The sequence below is a fragment of the Camelina sativa genome, chromosome 3, assembly GCF_030686135.1.
Source record: "Camelina sativa cultivar CO46 ecotype springtype chromosome 3, ASM3068613v1".
Lineage (NCBI taxonomy): Eukaryota > Viridiplantae > Streptophyta > Magnoliopsida > Brassicales > Brassicaceae > Camelina > Camelina sativa.
Window position 1 is genome coordinate 25,266,671 of NC_141882.1, and position 12,408 is coordinate 25,279,078.

At 37.5% G+C, this 12,408-nt stretch overlaps 1 pseudogene; it reads right to left on the reverse strand.

Moving 5' to 3' along the window:
• Positions 1–760: 760 nt before the first annotated feature.
• On the reverse strand, positions 761–1,550 carry LOC147947678 (protein FAR1-RELATED SEQUENCE 5 pseudogene; annotated as a pseudogene).
• Positions 1,551–12,408: the final 10,858 nt, after the last annotated feature.

Below are 12,408 nucleotides of genomic sequence, written 5' to 3' on the forward strand. Positions count from 1 at the left end.
CTAGGTTCTCCTCCCGTTTCCAATCTGAGACATGACACATTTACAGTCTCTAATACACTATTCAGCTTACTAAATGAGAGGCTCTATCATTTATTTACCTATTTTGATTTATTTTTTAGATCAATTTCCCTTAGAGCATTCCCATCCCACATCGTGTGGGGATGTCTTTTAATAAAAAAACAAAAAAATATTAAAAAGCTGAGGAATTAAAGAGACACAAGGTCTCGTAGGTGATCCACGGAGACATTCTTCTGTCCCTTCTATGTCACAATCTGATTGGTTTACTTTTAAAAAAAAAAACTAATTAAATTGCATAATATTATTGTATTAAAAAATTAATAAAAAAAATTTAGATCCCAATTTTATAGTCCCATCCCACATACTTGAAGGAAGATGTGAAGAATAAAATAAAAATAAAAAAATGAGAAAAATGAGAAAAAGGTGGAGAGATGAAGAACAAGGGCATTCATTTACCACGTACCACGTTATTTTGTTTCAAGAGCATTCAAATACCGACCATGAGGTTCGACTGTTTTGTTTCTTTGGTCGTCCAACAGTAGCTTTTCTTTTAATTCCACTTACGTTTGAAGTTTTCTCGTCTTCTTCTCCTTCCACATGTTCAACATGTGAAGTTGATAGCATCCATGCATTAGCTTTCACAAGTTCCTTTTTCTTTTCCTTTAACTTTTTAAGCAACTGACATGCAGCTTCATTTGCACACATCGTCAATTCTACATGTTCAGCAGCAACGGATGCAATTCTACGTGCTCACCATATCTGCTGTAAAAGTATGACATCCATATACCATTGCCCATTTTTCTCTCACATCAAACACATTCTTCAACCATTTATTTTCTGTCAAATTATGCTTCTCAAGCATATAACTCCATGCCAATAACCAGTCTTCTTCCTCATCGTGGTCATATACACAATTTCCAAAGTCTGTGGCAAATTGTCCTGGTCAATGAAATACATGACTCAACTTCTTTGCAGCATTTTGGTAAATATGCCAAACACATAACCTATGCTTTATTTTAGAGAACACCTTTTCTATTGCATTCGCCATTGCTGCAGACTGATCAGTAAGAATTGTTTTTGGTTGTTTTCCAGACATTGCTCTGAGAAAAGTCTCAAAAGCCACTTATATGACTCTGTGGTTTCATCATATAGTAAAGTAACACCAAACACAACAGTTTGCTTATGATGATTGACCCCTAGAAATGGAGCAAATGGTCTATCATATTCATTGGTCTTATAAGTTGTGTCAATGCAAACAAAATCTCCAAAAAGATTGTAATCACTTATAGACCAATCATCTGCCCAGAAGATATTCGTGATCATATCGTCTTCATCAAGTTGCATTGAATATAAAAAAGATGAATTATCCTCTTTCTTCTTTTGAAAGTATTCTAAAACTGCTCCAGCATCTCCTTTTACCATTTTTTCCATTCGCTTTCGGTAAATGTAATTTCGATAATCTTTCTCCAAAAAACCCAAATTTTCTCGTCCCTCATCATTTCGACGGTTGTTTTTGCTGAAATTCCTGACATCTCAGCATCATCAGCATGTTGTGTTTGAGCGACAGAGAACATCCGGTTTCCTTTCATAAAATGCTTCATAGGCGTCTCCACTAAATCATGGTTGTGACTCTGCTTGAAAGATACAATCTTAAATTTTTATGTAAGGTAGCAAGCCATATGAGCTTTACAACCACATCGAGTAATTCGTTGTGAATAACTTGTTTTTTTCTTGGTTTCCTTCCTAAACCCCTCTTTCGAGCAAACATAAAGAAGCCTCACCACCTTATTATTTTTTTATCTTCCTCTGTTGTTTTCTAACATCAAAACCATGTAATCCTCCAAACTTTTCATAAGCTTTATGCGCAGATTCATCAGAACTAAACTCCATTCCAATACACAGCTCATCCTTCTTCTCATTTTTTGTGTTTGGTTCTAAAGTAGAAATCTCTTCAGTTTCAACATAGTCTTCTTTGTTGGCTATGTCATCTTCTTCTTCTTCCTCAAATTTGTCGTCATCACTTACTGAATCATATTTTTCTGCCTTAAACTCAAACTGTTTTTGACTAAGACAACTGGGTTCACCTAAGGGTGAGACTTGCATACTAGATTCATATTGATCATCATGAACAACTTCATGACTGTTCTCCATCGTAACCTACAGTAATTTGTATGATATGTTGTAAATTTGTTAGTATATCATATTAATTTTGTCAATTAAACGAAAATAAACGATCACACAACAAAAATATAAAAATAATGATGTTCGAGCATATTTTTTTTTTAATAATAATTAATATTCATTTAAAAATCCTAACGGGCTGGACCGAGGCTTTACACATTTCTGATCCAAATACAAAACGGAAAAAGAAGAGTTGTTGGATCCAGTCATGAAGCTCAGATCCTGTGTGATCTCACGGAAAGCAGAGAGATCAAACCTTAAATCCGGCGGGGTTCAAGGTCCACGGCCTAGCGACACCACCAAAGAATCGAAGATCGACGGCGGAAAAAACCCGGTTTCCACCATCGACCTCTTTCCTCCGGTGGACCACTTGACCTACAAACCTCCCAGAAAGTTAATCCCTCTGACAAACCAGATCGACGATGTCAGATCCCCACCTAGCAACCTGACATATTGACAGCTAACCCTTCTCTTCCAGATCCGGACTCCCCAATTTCCCAGAGCAGAAACCCTTCAATCCGGACGGGTGGAAGCTAATCGCGGCGAGGCAGAAGATTGATGGCTCAGACAAAACTTCTGAACATGGAGCCCACGACCACCATCAAAGATCCAAAAGAGACCTACCGTTAACCACCTCGTCACACAGCAAAACCCACCATATCCTTACCGACTTCCGCCATAACCGCAGATTCTAGGAGGACGGTTGAGCCGTGAGGAACTCTGAAGCTAACCATCCGACGTCTTCAAACCGGGGCTCGACTACAAAGCTCCTCTTCCGCCTGACCAGATCCACAGCTACATCTGCATGGATACACACCACACCGCCGCTGACGGAGAAGAGAGCCTACTCACCATTGAACCTTCGATGCTAACATCGACCACTTGACATGAAAACCATATAGCTAATCTACTAGGATGGAAGGAGAGGAAATCGCAACGCCAGAGAGAAAACGGCAGTCGGAAGGGTCCTCTCCCTCAGATCTAAAAAAAACGGCTAGAGTTTTCTTTAGAAGAGGGAAGAGAGTGTTTCTGCCTCTCAAAGGCTTTTTTTTTTATTTTAATAAAATATGTTCGAGCATAATTATAATTATGATGACGAAGAAAAGAAAATACACACTACAAAGAACTAATGATGACGAAGAAGAGAATTAGGAGCATAATTCATCGAAAAATGTATATTCAAGAATTATACATATAGATAAATAGAAATTTGAGAGAGAAGACACCTATACCAGGTGGACGTGACACGTGAGGATGGGAAGAGGGCAAGATTTATTCTTTTGTTCTTAATGGTTGGACTTTGGTTCGTAGTAAAAAAAACAAATCTCTTTCTTCATGTGAAAACTAGGGTTAATTGACTTAATATATGAGATTTAAAGTTATTCATTTAAGTATTTTTTCCTTTTCGTACATGAGACAATTAGTTAGTGGTTTCCATAATTAATTTAAATTGTTTTGGTTTATTTAAATAATATGAATTATTTTATTAAGATGACATGGCTAATTGATTGGTTATCAAGGTGGGGTTAATGAGATGGGTTCACCCCAAGGAGTGAATCTAAGAATTGTTCTAATATATATATATATATATATATATATATATATAAAGTTAACTTTTCTCTCTTCTCCTTCCTCCACATCATCATCCACCTAATCAATATTTTTTTTTGTTTTCGCATTAAAAAATACTATTTTAAATAATCATTAATTGCTTATTTATTATTTATAATTAATAATAATTAAAAATAAATAAAAACGAATTAAATAAAATTAATTAAATTTTAAAATAGTATAAACAATAACATAAATTTTTTAGTAAATAATAAAAATAATAACTATATAAAAACGAATTAAATAAAATAAATGAAAATTTTAAAATATTTAAAATAAGACTATGAATTTGTTATAGTAATAGTGTTATTATTCAAATTATAACCAAAAAATGATCATATTCCAAAATTTATAATGGGTTAATGAGTTTTAGAATGGAAGTAAGATTTTAATGCATGGCGGAGTAAAAAAATAATTTATGTAATTGTATTTATAAAAAACTAAACAGAAAAATAAAATTGAAGTAGAACATTAGTTTCTAAGAAACATATACTACAAATATTTTTTTTTAAATTTCACTTATAAAAAATAAAATAAAATGGAAATATCTTTAGTCAAGTGGTTACAGCACCACTTCTGCGACCGAACCACCAGAGTTCGACTCTACTAAGTCGTGTTACGCTGCGTAGTAGAGATTGGTCTTGTCGATTCAATGAAGACAAAAAAAAAATTATTACTTAACTCAATTTAAAAGTTTTAATCTAAAATAAAGATATTGTAAGGGTCACATATTTTTTTGGAAAAACTATGAAAAATAATTTGGAAAAGATAATCTATCTAAAAAAACAAAATCAATGGCCAGAAAATATAGAAAAAATGAACATCTTAAAAAAATCAATTTTAGTGTTAACATGTTTTTTAGTGAAAGGATATTCATTGTCAGGTTTAAATGTTTCTCCCTTTAGACATTCTTGACTTGGTCGAAATTCTATTATGGCAGATGATGCACTTGGACAACCCCATTGTAGCGACATAGCACTAAAATTGTTCATCAAAATTTGTATATTTGCATATAATGTGGGATATCAATATGTTGAAATGGTCTCTATAATTAGGTCAACAATCGACATTCGACGTTAGAACTTTTAAAAAGATGTTTTCATGGGATATAATTATAGAATGAACTCTTCTAAGGATAAAAGGTCAGAAGATTGTCGACAATATTTTTTACCTTTTTAGTGAGATTCTTAAGTCATTTTTTGTTATCATGTGATATATTGTTCATTTGTCAGAAAAACATTATTTCAACACTAGACAATATATGACATATATATATAGATTAGTAAAATAAGTACAGTTTTTATACAGATTTATCTTTTAGTCTTGAATAATTATATTTATTCAATGATTCTTATTAAGAAAAAATTTAAATAAAATCTCACGCAAATAGATATAACAAATAAATATTATCTTCAACAATATATCACTTAATAAAGTAAATTTAGTGTTTATATAGATTTATACTCAAAAATTTGAATAATTATATTTGTGCTCAACAACTTATATTGATTAATAAATTAAATTAAAATCCCGCGCGCGGGTATAAATTCTAGTATATCTAATAAAATTTAGCAAAAACTTTTACAAACGAAAAAGTTTGCATTTATGTGAAAAATATAATCATTAACAAAATACCTTATATATTATATCTAAATTATTTTAAAATAAAAGCATCCTACAATTAAGGTAAGATACTGAATCTAATATTTGATAATAACTATACTGTTGATATGAAACAATTTAAATCATTAATGGCTATTAATATGCTTCCAGTTCCAACGAGGTGATTCGAAAAATTTAAGATCTCATCTCTTGTACGACCACACTCCTTAAAACTGAGAATATTACAAGCATGTTCTCATGTACAAGATCTTCTAAAGTTCCTCCCGAAGATTAATTTCTCTGATAACTCACACAATAAAGCATTATAAATCATCAAGCTCGACACAATTATTCTAAAGCACAAACAAACAAACTTTAACAACTCTAATGGCTGCTTCATTTGCCTATGAAAAGAAACTAATCGCTAGCCATGCCAAAACCATGTTACATAAACTCACCTCTTTTCCTTCTATCATATTCTTTACAGTCCTCTTCCTTTTCGCTATCCCAGTTGATGGGTTCTTTTACTGCTGGAAACAGGGAGAGGTAACTGTTATTATTTTATTTTTTATAATTATTATTATCTTGTATATATTCCAATCATACAATATGTTCAGATCACAAGGAGGTTGCATCAACCCTTGATGCCACATCGCCGCATGGCTATCAAAAGTAATGGAAGCCATCTTAACTTTCATATCATGAGGCGTGTAATCAAGGCTAAAGAACTCTTTGACCTTAAACAACTATCCTTCATTCCACTTCCATCAAATTTTGGAAAATCTATTTTGGATGTTGTTGGTGTTGGGTTTCAACGATTCCAAGGCCAACGGAAAAAGCCCAACATGGGCTGATTGTCTGCCGCGGAAGTGGGCTTGTCGCAAGCCCAGAAAGAGGATCCGGCAGGAGAAGGAACGTCGAGGTCAATCTCCGGAAGAAATCGTGGGATACGGGCCGAGATCGTTGGAGGAAATGGAGAAGACAGTTCGAAGGCCGGATTAGTTTATATATGGGAGGATAGAGATAGGAAAGAGATATGTGTAATCTTTAAGCTACGATCAACGAAAAAGTCTAATAAAAAAGTCCAATTCGTAATTTTTCTTAGTACACTTCGATTTAAACCGAAAATCCGCCCAGATTCTATCTCTCACTCGAATCAATTTATTTGTTGTTTCTCGTTTCAACAGATGTGGATGAGATCGATTACCGTGATTAACATCCATTCCTGTATTCATTATTCCTGGCGTCGTTGATACTACGAGAGAGTTACAATCTGAGATCTGATTTGGATTTCTCGACGAAGCATTATTTAACTTTGATATAGCAAATATGGATTAAGCGCATGTGGTCAAAGATAAGATCAAAGGTTAATTAAGAGGCGCCTGAAGAAAGAATAAAAGTTAAATGCAATAGCATAAAACTAGTAAATATCTTAAAAATGTGAATTATCTATTGTTATATATAATTAGGATCTGACCCGCGCTACAGCGCGAGGAAAAATTTTATATACATATTCATTTAAAAAAATTCATATGCATATGTTTGATTGGTTGTTGCATATATAAACATAGAAAAAATGATTGCCAACCTTAATTATGAAAGAAACATAACCTTGTTTATTATCATTTTCATTTAGCAAATGAAAATACTAAACAACTTAAAACTGATAAAGCAGAAAAATTCAGAAATTTTTTAAAAGTACTGGAACATAAATAATAATCATTCTTGTAGTAATCCCCTGGCCACACATACGTCCTTGTATGAGTCATATACAACACCATCATAAGTCCTCAGATCTTCATCACATTGTGGTCCTTTTAGAAAACGAAAAAGGAGTTTCAAGCTGTTATGATCATCAAAACGCACATAATAGTATAATCAAAGGAGTTTCAAGCTGTTATGACCATCAAAACGAAAAAGGAGTTTTATTCGAGATAGATCTTTGACCTTATGAAATACACACATTTGTTAGTCTGTAAACGTAAATATAGGTTTAATAATAGTAATTAATGATGTCTAATTTCTAGATACCTTTGAAAGAATTAACCTTGGCAAAAACACAGCAAACATATCAATTTCATTTGACGATTATTTTCACAGGCAGCTAACATGTTTTCAGCAAACTTACCCCATAGTGTACATGCTAAACGTTCATCTCTGTATATTTAAAATCATTCCAAGAGTTGTATTCATAATATTCGGTATAAAATTACAATAGCCATTGTGAATAGTATATTATCTAGTGTCTCTGAGTTCAAACTCAAGCTTCTTCTTGAACTTATCATTCAATTCATTGGTTTTCATTTCACCAACATTTACAACTTGGCCAATCACATCTGTAATGGAAAACATTTACCACTGGCAATCAAAATTTTTATTTCAATACAATCTCATATATAAACGTATATATATAACATAATTGTCTGAGAATACTAACCAATCAAAAGGTTCTCATTCAAGGATGGCTCTTTGAGAATAGTTTGGAAATAAACCAAGTCCAAGTAGATGGACTCAGACAATGACGCACATGACACAATTATGGAAGTGTTCAACAAAGACATACGGTAAGCATGCTTTGTGACCCTGAATTTTCCAGTAGCCTTAGTTAATTAATGAAAATTTTCAATGATTCTCCACTGACCAGGCATGATCATACGCTGGAACTTATGTAGCTGTTATTTCTTGACAGTTGCATGGATCAAAGTACCCTAAACGGAAAAAGAAAACATGTTCATAGTAAGTGACTCATTTTATTTGAAATATTTTAAACATGAAGGTACGGAGTTTATGTGTATTTTTGTTAAGCTTACCGAGACATCAGCTAGGACCATTTCCAGGGTCTTACCAGAGTAGGTGGTATACTGCTGCCAGCTATGGACGATTTTGACTTGGATCTTCCAAACAGTCTTGAAAGGCTTGATGGATGCAAGATCAGTTATTGCTAAGTTGGCAGCCATTGCGTAAGCTTAAGTGGGATGTGGTGGAAAACTTTGTTGGAAGGTATGAAGTTTATGTGTATGAGTAATGAGTAATTATAGGTAAATTTATTCTCATAATACATTATCAAAATTAAGTCGGTAATCAAATTTCCGGAATTTTAGACAATTAGTTTCGTTCCAGTTTTGTGGAGATCAATTTTGGAGATCAATTAGGGTTACAGAAAATCCGGAAATCATATATATTTATTATAGTTATGAGATTGTAGAAGAATGTATATGCGATTCCTTGTTTGGAAATTAATTAGTTAGTAGTAATTAGTCTACTAATTTGGTAGACTAAAATATAGGAACAAAATATATTTGGTTCCGATATGATATCTAGAGTGATGTTTGAATTATGTTGATTAATATGCCATATCTCATTATTTTTTTGGTTGCCTAAATTTTAGGATTAATTAATATGCCATATCTCATTATTGTTTTTGTGCCTAAATTGTAGGATTAATGTTTACTGGATTTGGTTCGAGGATTAATAGTCGAATAAATAATCGAATTTCGGTCGAAGAGTAAGAATGAAGATGTCGAATTTGGATGACCCATGCGGAGATTTCGGATATAGCCGGCACCATATCCGAAGTACTTAATTTCGGGTTAATTTCTAGTTATAACCCGACCCGAAAATAATTTGTAATTCTCTTTTACTAATATAGAGATTGACATCATACTATAGTTGTCTATCTCGTATAAAAACATAGAGATATGTATATTACTTCAAGAGAATACAGTAGAACCTCTATAGATTAATACTCTTTAAATTAATACTCGATATAAATTAATAAAATTTTCCGGTCCCGAGTTGGACCGGTGTAAAAAATGACACAATTCGATAAAATAATAAGATAATACATTTTTTTGAAATCCTATGTGTTGAAAGGAGAAACAACAAATAAATTGATTCGAGTGAGAGATAGAATCTGGGCGGACTTTCGGTTTAAATCGAAGTGAACTAAGAAGAATTACGAACTGGACTTTTCTATTAAACTTTTTCGTTGGTCGTAGCTTAAAGATTACACATATCTCTTTCCTATCTCTATCCTCCCATATATAAACTAATCCGGCCTTCGAACTGTCTTCTCCATTTCCTCCGACGATCTCGGCCCTTATCCCACGATTTCCTCCGGAGATTGACCTCGACGTTCCTTCTCCTGCGGGATCCTCTTTTTGGGCTTGCGACAGGCCCACTTCCGCGGCAGACAATCAGCCCATGTTGGGCTTTTTCCGTTGGCCTTGGGATCGTTTAAACCCTACACCAACAATTGCCCCCCAGCCTTTTACTCCGAACAAAGATGAGTTAAAGGCGACTATTCAGGGAATCTTTCGTCGTTTCGATTTCACGATCCTTCTCGGGGAAGACGCGCTGGATCTTGGCTTCCGAGATTTTGGTAATGATTACGTTCTCTCTCCTTAGACCCAACGGTGGAGGCGAAAGGTTTGGACGGCTCAGATTAGAGAGAGAGAGAGAGATACGTGGGATTTCGAGCATCGAGACAATTATGACTTATAAGTCATAAGTCACACGTCTCGTCATAACCGCGCACTCATCCACTACTTCAAGGTAATTTTCTCTCCGTCTTTACTGTTTCGAATTTTTTTTTAGGGTTTCTCTCTTTAAGTTTCTAGAATCGCTCTAGCCCGCACAGCCAAAACTGATCGAATCCATAGTCGTTCTTCCTTTTCCTGCTTATTATTTTTTTTTTTTAAATGGCTCCTCTTGAACTCTGGGGAAACCATCTTCCCGCAATTACTTCCGACAAGCACCTCGCGGATCTCCGCTAGAAACACGGCGTTCCTCCGAACGTCGAGATGATGCTTCCTCCCGGCGACCCTTATACCCCAGAGACCGTTCCCCCGGGTTACTGTTTTGCATACACAACATACTTCGAACGATGCTGGTTAGTATTCCCCATTCCCGGGATCATCCTTCGGATTCTCCAATGTCTTTGAATGGCGTTTCCCCAGATGTGTCCAAACTTCGTTCGACACGTGATCGGACTCTACACAAGGGGTTGTGAAGTTGGACTCGAACTTGGAGTCGACGATATCCTACGGTTGTGTCATATCAAACATAACTCTGGTTTTCCCGGGACGTTCTACACATGCCGCCGCCATGACCGGGAAATCATCCAGGCAAAGATGACCGGTGGAGAGAGCAGTATTTCTACTTCCGCGTCTCTCCGGCGTCGGTGGAAGATTTCAACTTTGCCCACCTGCCTACTCAATGGGCCGTTTGCGTCGGTCAGAATGACCTATGGCCGCTTTGTTGAACTGTGTTTATTGTCTTATTGATGATGCCTTCTAATGACAACTAACTCTGAAAAGTTTCATATTGCAGACTCCGGAGATCACCCGAATACTCAGGCGGTCCAGGCACTGACTAAGAGACTACGAGGAGGCGAAGTACGGTGGAGTTCGTTCTCACGAGCCCGCATCATTACAACACTCAACGCCCCAGTGATTCAAGCTCTTGTTCCTACCGTTCCCCCGGGGATCCCGAGCCAACCGATTCCCGCCGATCGTCCAAGAAGTAACAGATCCGAGCATCTCCCTCCTCGCCAAGGTATGATGACTTCGCATGCAATTCAATATTTGTTGACTTTAGGGTTAACGATATTTATTCCTTTTGTTTATATTTGTACTGTCTCGAATTTTAATTGATGCGCAAATCTTTGTAGGTACTCCAACCCGTCCTCGCATATCGAGCCCGTCGTCCTCCTCAACCACGCTACTCGCTATGACCAGGAAACCAACACTCCGCGAATTGAGGGAGCAAGCCCAGCCCTCCCGCCGAGTTTACGCAGGGGATGTGGACGCTGCTCTGGCTTCCGCTCTTCGATCCGCTCGCCCTGAACCCGTACAAACGGGAAGTGAGGAAGTAAACCAAGCTGTGGCCACCCCGGCTGGACCTTCTGCCCCACCTCGGGAGGTGATGCTAGTCAGCTCGAGGGCTACTCACAGCAAGCCGGCGCCTCCTAAAAGAGAGCTCGCACAGAGGGCCCGCAAACTGGCGAGGACCAAAACCGCAAGAGCAGGGGAAGCCGCCTTGTGGGTGACCGGAACGAACATCCAGGAGGAGAGCAAACCGCGTCTGGAAACAGATCGTCGACGAGCCGTCCCTTCCACTGGCATTTCGCCCACTCCCGCAACTCTCCCTCAGTGGACGACCACCTATGCATGGCCACCTTGTTCAGGCATCTGAAGACTGCCCATTGTCAGGTTCGTTTGGTGAAGGATCTCACGGAGCGGGAGGCGTACATTACCGCTATGGCCTCCCAGGCGCAGGTAAACCCGCTAAACGACCTGTTGGTTTATAAACCAGATTTCTCGCTAGGGGAGATTATGTTCTGACCCATATTCCCCCCCCTTTTTTTTTTCTTAGTCCGTGGCCGCTACTAACAAGCTGGTCACCCTCTATGAGCGAAGGCTGAAGGATGTCCCCCAATCAGCCGAGCTCGAAAATACATCAAGGGTGATCCACGAGCTAACGACCGCCCTGAAAGCTCCCAGGAAAGGGAGGCCGTTGCCGTTGGCAGGGTTGATTCCCTCGACCACGAGATCGTCTCCCTAAGGGCTTCTCAGGAGAAGTTGGCGAAAGTTGAGGCTGAGCTTACTTCGGCTAAGGTCGCTCAAGCGAAGGCCGCGGGAGATCGCGACCTCCTCCTGAAGGAGAACAGGTGGCTAAAGGAGAAAGCGGCGGAGGCGGGGCGGTTGCATGCTGAGACGACCCGGAAGGCGGTCTACGAGGCAAAGATGAGGATGTGAAGAGCAAGTGGGAGCTGAAAAAGCAGAAATCCGAAGTTGACGGAGATCTCGCAGAGATAGAGTCCAACCTGCTTCTGATGAAACAGATCAGTGAAGGTAGGATCGCGGTGGAAGATGAGCTCAAGACCCTGGAGAGTCAGAAGGCGGCACTTACCATCTGGTCTGACTCTCTAGCAGTTTCGGACTTCTCCGTGAGCAAACTCGACCTCCCTTAGGTGTCAGAGGATTCAATCGCCCC